The 7,732-nt window shown below is 44.3% G+C and overlaps 1 pseudogene; it reads left to right on the forward strand.

The window, feature by feature from the left end:
* Positions 1-1,503: 1,503 nt before the first annotated feature.
* On the forward strand, positions 1,504-3,160 carry LOC102419752 (annotated as a pseudogene).
* The last annotated feature ends 4,572 nt before the right edge of the window (positions 3,161-7,732 follow it).

A 7,732-nucleotide genomic window follows, 5' to 3' on the forward strand; every position in this document is an offset into this window, starting at 1 on the left:
ACATTACCAGTGACAGGGCAGGTTGATTGACATCATGTGCCTCCTGATGTAAAGTATCACTTCTGTAGTATTTCTGCCAATAATGAATGACCTGAGAGCCTGATTATGAAGAATTATCAGACAGAACCCAGGTCATCCTACAGAATTTAAGGTCCATACTCTAAAAACTTTAAAGATATGAAAGACAGGGAAAGACTAAAGAACTGATCCAGATTAGAGGAAACCTACACACAACATATAATCTTGGAAAATATAATCAACCAGAAATGAGCAAAGTGACAATGTTGGCCAGCTGGTGAAATTTGAATTGATGGATATACATCAGATGGTTATGTGATACCAATATTGATTCCTGATTTGGAGGATTGTATATTAGTTATGCAGGAAAGTGAGCTTGTTTTGGAGAAAGACACTCTGGAGTGTTTAAGGGTGATGGGACATCCAGCTTTCAAAAGATTAAGAGAAAGACTAATGCTAATAGACACAGAGAGAGAAGAGTGAACAATAGTGCAATTGAGGTAAAGTGTTAACAATTGGGGCATCTTGTTAAAGGGACTACAGCAGTTCTTTGTATTGTTCTAGCACTTTTTCTGTCATCTGAAATTGTTTCAAAATAAATTATTTTTAAAATCTATGAGGAAATCAGAATTTATAGAACTGATAAATCCAGGGATAAATATTCATTGCATGAAAGGACTTATCTTAGGTATTCTATTAAAATATTGTTCCTACAGTAAAATGTGACTTAATCTGTCAAAATTTTAATAGCATGTATTTCTTCACCAGCCTACCCATTACCTTAAGCAAGTTAACTCATCGAGTCTTTTTAAAAGGGTAGTTTCAAATATGGACTATGAAGTTTGGATTTTAAAAACAAAGAGAATCCTGAAAATCTGCAGTTGGTAAATCAAGTAGTTTTTGCACCAAACATTGCCATCTGCTGGAAATAATAGACCATAATACATATTGCTCTTCCCTAAGAAAATAAAAAATCATTTTAAAATCCTAAGGCACATTTGAGAACAAAATTACACATGCAAAAAAAGAAAACTAAGCGGTGTAACTTAGTTTTAATCCACTTAAAATTCTCAAATTATTGTGCATCTGTATATCCTAGAGTTTCAAAGATTTTTATAAGAAATAATTCTCATAAAATCATGAGTCAAACCGGTCTTTAATGAAGTCAGTAAAAGTAGAAACAAAGATAGGACTTCTTAGTTCCTGACACAATAAAACACCATGATGGGTCTCAGTAAAAATACATTGGCTCAAAGAACCAAGCTGGCAGGCAATTTAAACTTTTAGTCCAGGCCGCCGCCGCCGCCCGCATCAGAGGATCCCAGAGCCGCGGCCGGAAACCGTAAAGCACCTGGATGGCCGCGGGAGCCCCTGGAGCAGTCGCAGGGGCGACGGCCGCCCCCTCGGCAGGTTCCCTGCCCTCCGCCAGGACGCAGAGGGCCCGGCGCGCGACAGGGGCGCGAGGTGGGGCTGGCGGGCTGGCCAATGCGAAACTGGCTGGAGCTGCTGGGCCCCTGCGTGCTCCGGGCAGCGCTGCACCTCTGGCTAGGCTGCGCTCCCCGCCGCCCAGGCGCGCCTCCGCCGTGTCCCCCGTAGGGCTCACCCTAGGACCTTTAAAGACACCTCACTCATTTATGGATAATAAAGACCATTATAAACTGATGAACAAAAATAGATACAGAGGCAGAGCAGCATTGAACAGACTGTCAAACTACAGCAGGAAGGCCGGGGAGGGTTGGGGGTGGGGGGGTAAGAGATCAACCAAAGGACTTGTATGCATGCATATAAGCATAACCAATGGACACAAGACACTGGGGGGTATGGGAGGCCAGGGGAATATCAAGGGGGGAAAAAAGGAGACATGTAATACTCTTTGTAATACTTTAAGCAATAAAACAAAATTTAAAAAAAATAAAGACACCTCGAAGGCTCTTTAAAAGATGAGATCCATTGGCCCCATTTCCTCAGGGGAAACACAATCACTATGGCGTGGTAGTTGGTGTGTCGTCCGCCCGCAATAACCATGAGCTTCGAAATGTGATAAGAAGCACCTGGCTGAAACATTCACTCCAACACCCCGCACTCAGTCACCGGGTGCTGGTCAAGTTCATCATCGGCGCCCGTGGCTGCGAGGTGCCCGTGGAGGACCGGGAGGACCCCTACTCCTGCCGGCTGTTCAACATCTCGGACCCAGGAGGCCCTCTTCATCGCTCGCTTTAGTCCCCCGAACTGTGGGGTGCAGGTGGACAGACTGTGGTACAAGCCCGCGGAACAGTTCGTCTTACCAGAGAGCTTTGAAGGTACTATTGTGTGGGAGAGCCAAGACCTGCACGGCCTGGTGTCCAGAGATCTCCGCAGAGTGGCGGTCCATGACGGGGGAGGAGTCCTCAGGGTCACGACGACCCGGGAGGGTGCGTGGCCTCCTGAACTCACGGAAGGTGTGGAGGGCGTGGCTGGCGGCTTTATTTATACGATTCAGGAAGGTGATGCTCTCTTACAAAACCTCCACTCTCGCGCCGGACAACACACTGACCATCTGAGGAACCTCCGCGAGGAAGATGCCTTTTGCTGCAGGAGGAGAGCAGCCGCCATGGCGATATTGTCTTCGTGGACGTCGTCGACATCTACTGGGACGTCCCCACGAAGCTGTTGAACTTCTATAAGTGGACCGTGGAAGCCACCAGCTTTGATTTGTTGCTGAAGACGGATGACAACTGCTACATATACCTGGAAGCCATGTTCAACAGAATCGTCCACAGGACCCTGCAGGGCCCGAGTGTCTGGTGGGGAAATTTCAGGCTGAATTGGGCCGTGGACCGGACGGGGAAGTGGCAAGAGCTGGAGTACCCGAGCCCTGCGTACTCTGCCTTTGCGTGCGGGTCAGGGTACGTGGTCTCCCGGGCATCGTCCACTGGCTGGCTAGCAACTCAGGCAGGCTGAAGACCTACCAGGATGAAGATGTGAGCATGGGCATATGGATGGCGGCCATAGGACCTAAAAGATACCAGGACAGCCTGTGGCTGTGTGAGAAGACCTGTGAAACAGGATGCTGTCCTCCCCGCAGTACTCCCCACAGGAGCTCGCGGACCTGTGGAGGCTGAAGGAGCTGTGTGGTGACCCTTGTCATTGCGAGGCCAGATGAAGGTGACTCCTGGGGAGGGCCCTGGGTATCTGCGTGAACCCGAGGAAAGCAGGTGCGGCTCGATGCGTGCTCCCTCAGGAGCTCCAGGCAGGCTCCCCTGGACCCGCATTGTGTCACTTCATGTTCTCACAGTTTCCTCTTTAAGAATCAACCCTGATGCTGTAGCATAAAAAAAACTTTATTTATATATTGGAAGATTTGAAAAATACCAAATAGTTTATAAATCCTGCTGCATCATTTCTAGTTAGCATTCACTAGCTATCATTTTTGGTTAAAAGTTGGCTTGTTCAGAAATCTTGAGTGACTGAGAGTTGGACTTTCAGCCTGGATTGCAGAATAGCTTCGTCTAGCATGATTAGGACAATTATATGGGCCGAAAAACAACTCACAGAAATGCTGTGTGATGCTGTGATCACGTCTGAGCAGTAGTCACTTGTACCAAAGTGTGGGTTTCTGGAAATAACATCACTTTCTGTGGATGTCTGAGCAAAGGGGGCAACTTAGACCTGGGAAAGAACCCAATGAATTCTCAGTTCTGGAACTTGGTTTTAAAGTTCATTTATTATTAATGGACTAATGCACGTCTTCTTTTGCCATTTCACACAAATCCTGGGAGTCACAGTTTAGTACTCCTATTAAAAATGCTACATTTTTGTGAATATAAGTAAATTCAAATACTCTCGGGGTTTTAGTGCCAGAGGGAAGGATATTTTTAAATAGTTGATGCTTTGAAAGAATTATGCTTTCCTGCTGTCATTGCCTAAAGTTTACCTAATATGAGTGAATTTTGATCAGTGCTGGGAATCATTTACAGAAGAATATAGGCTCCTATAGGTGTAACTAACTTTTAGAAGTACTCTTACTCTGAGCACTGTGATCAAGAAGAGTGATCATAGCATGTCTGCTGTACATAGTGGAGGGTATGCCCCTAAGTTTAAGGGACATTTCCCTAAGTGACCAAACAAATCACTTTAGTAGCCTTTTAAACCAGTAGTATCAATAGAGGATTCCATTAAACTGGTCTTATGACAGACATGAACTGTGTTCAGATTTTATTAGACTAGCTAGGTTCTATTTAGTATTGGAATCTTCACATAATGAAATGCAATTATGAACTATAAATATGAAATAAAATCAGAAAATCATTAGTAGGTGCAAAGCCTTTACTGTCACTATTATGTACAAGCCTAGAAACAGTCTCTTTCTTAAAGAAAAGTACAACCTCTCAGAGAATTGCTCCAATAGATCATTTCTTGCCAGTGAACCCCAGGAACAACAGTCCAGTCTCTGAGCTGTATGAGTTGGCTGTCACCGTCGCACTAACAGACAGTCTCCATTTTCCACAGAATAGAACTGTAAGAACTGTTGGTCATTTTCTAGTACAATCTCTATGCCCGGCATCTAAAGTCAGAACAAAGGCTTGGGGTGATGAAGACAGACCTGCCAGAGCGTGTTACATGCACCCGCCCCCAAGACTGCGGAGAGTTAGTCATGGAGATGCAGTTTCACAGCTGCCACTGCTGTGGGCTGAGCTGACAGCTCCGGGCAACTCGCCTTGGGGCTTTCATAGGCCAGCATCAGGTCCGACACAGGGACCTCGAGGAGATGGGACAGCAGGCCTTTCACCTTCTGAATTGTAATGGAGCCTGTCAAAGAGAAAACCACCAGTGCTCTCAGATGACAGTCACCTGTCACAGGAGCTCACAGTACAGGACCGCAGGTCCAGTGACAGCTGATCTGTCACCTCAGTGTCGACCCACCCAAGTGACCCATGAGGCAGAGGCCCGGGGAGCAGACCCAGTCTCAGCAGTCAGAGCCAGTGCTCAGCCCGCGTGCCCTTGTCAGTGAGTTTTCACACTATTCAGTGGCATATAACCCTCCCTCCCTCATCCCAGTCACCAGAAGTTGTATTCTCTGTAGAGGAATGAATGTGAGAAAAATCATTAACTTCTTTTAAATCTTTGTGGTTATGACCTAACTAAAGACCAGTGTGGGGGCCTCTGTGAAGTGAGGGGTAACTACATGGTCTGCCAGGCCCTTCCCCACAGGCGGCCGGCAGTAATCACAACAGGTCACTCTGCTGGACACACGTACAGTGACCACCAGGCCTGGAATGCAGCCTCAGGAGTAAATGCTTTGGTTTGTTCAGAAAACACTATGTATGAACTTTTCTCCAAAGATAGTTGTGGTAAATACTGGCTATTTTTATGAGAAATATAGTTTCTTTGAAGCTTTAGCTGGAGGTACAGCAATAGTGTGGTGTTCCTACAAATATCACATGGATTCAAATATTTTTCTATCAAAAACCATTTTTGTAAAGGCTGTCTGTTTTTATGCAACTTGTGATAATAAATGTTCATTTTAGGAAAAAAAAAACTTTTAGTCCAGTTGTTTTCAACAGGGAGAGCAGCACCCCCTAGGGGGCATAATGAAAATGTGTGGGGATGCTACTGGCATTTAGCAGCATAGTAGAATGCCAGAGGTGGTATTGTGCACTGGGAGACCCTCAAAATGAATAAAGAACTTCCAAATGCCCCATCTAACATTCGTGTGAGTTTAAAACTGCTTATGACTATCTGAGCCTAGATTCTAACTTCATTTTATAGATAAATATAAAGTATTTTTACATAGTTTTAATATACATTGGGGTGTTTTTTTTCCAGGAAAGCAACTACCACGTAAATTGAGTGGAAATGGTAGTCTGTTTGACTTGAAACTTTACCAATATTAATCAGCACTTCATAAAATCATGTAATCATTTGAAAAGGATGTGACATTTGAGTCACCAACATAAACATTCTTTTATCTGTCTGCATTCATAGCTGTCATATTGACAATATGACACACATAGGTGCATACATATGATGAATGAAATATGTATTTTATTCAAAGGTATTTTCTTCTTTCACTGTGTTGTATAACTGAAACTACTATAATGTTGTATGTCGATTATACTTTAATAAAAAAAGAGAAAAACTCTTGCAAAAAAAAGTTCTTTCTTATTTCTCCTTTATATCATAATTAGGGTGTTATATAGATCTTTGTTGTAACTATGTGCATCGGTAGATTTAATTACCTAGTATCTATTACTAGAATTTTACAATAGGAAAAGAAAATTATAGACATTTGTTATTAAAAGAGGACATCAACCTGATAAAGTTGAGAATTATTGATCCAGTTCAACTCCCTCACTTTATTATGAGGAAACTGAGATCGAGAGGAAAATGAACTTACCCAAGGTCACAGTATAATTTTAAGGCAAAACAGCACCAAAATTTTCTGATTCTCAATCCATGATGCCTAAATATCCAGAATGCATCGAGGGGCAGGGCGGGGCGGAGGGGGGCAGCAACTCTAAATGTGGCCAGCAGCCCAGGCTAACCCACAAATAAAGCTTATATAACTCACATACATAGCTAAAATTAATGTGATTACAGTGAAACCAAAAATCCTTTGGCCCTAACTGGTGTGGTTCAGTTGGTTTGAATGTCATCCCCCGTACTCTGAAAGCTTGCAAATTGGATTCCCATCAGGGCACATACCTAGGTTGTGGGTTTGATCCCCTGTTGGGGCAGGTACCTGAGGTAACAAAGACATTTATCTCGCACCTCTCTCTCTCTGTCCCTTTCCCTCTCTCTAAATAATCAATAAAACGTATTCTAGGGTAAGGATTTAAAAAAAAAAAAAAAACCTTTGGTTGTTGATATAAAAACAGTAAGTTCCTAAAGTAAAAGTATTGTGAATAGAAATACCTTAGCCTAACATTCAAGGCTTTTCAAAATCTGGCTCAAATATATCTTTATAACAATTAAAATATGGCATGTTAGACTGAATCTTTTTGTCCTTTATATACGTCAGTACCTTACAGCTACCACATAGAATGCATTTGTTGTCTGTCAATGAATGAATAACCAAATGCAAAAATTTTGTTTCAGGAGAAACCAAGATGGCGGCATAGGTTAACGCTGGAGCTTGCTGCCTCAAACAACCACTTCAAAAATACAACTAAAAGACGGAATGGACATCATCCAGAACCACAGGAAGGCTGGCTGAGTGGAAGTTCTACAACTAGGAGGAAAGAGGAAAGCATACCGTGACTCAGAGGAGGCGCAGTGCTGAAGTAAAATACTGAGGTGCGGAGTGTATGCGGAGAGGGCTGGCGGCTGAGGGTGCGGTTGTCTGTTTCAATCGGGAGGGATCCTCAGACTCTGAGCTCCAGATCTGGGTGAGTCTCTAGGGACCCAGACTCAAACGGGAGAAGCGGGACTGTCTGGCTTCGGTCGGAACTTGAAGGCAGCTTTCTCTCCGAGGTTTGCAGGGGTTGCTGGGACTCTGAGAGGCAGAGCCCCTGGGGACGGACCGAGAGCAGCCATAACTGCTTGCTCCGCCCGCCCTGTAGATCCCCTGGGACCCGCCCCGCCCAAGCCCTGCACAGAGGCATTTGCCGGATAGCCTCAGGCAAAGGCTAGATTAGCACCTCTCTAGAGGACAGTAGTTCTCCCACTGCAGACACAGCTGATTCGCATAGCCAGTTGGCCTGGAGGTCAAGTAGTAATTACCTACAACAATCAA

Source organism: Myotis lucifugus, unplaced genomic scaffold (assembly GCF_000147115.1).
Source record: "Myotis lucifugus unplaced genomic scaffold, Myoluc2.0 scaffold_2, whole genome shotgun sequence".
Classification (NCBI taxonomy): Eukaryota; Metazoa; Chordata; class Mammalia; order Chiroptera; family Vespertilionidae; genus Myotis; species Myotis lucifugus.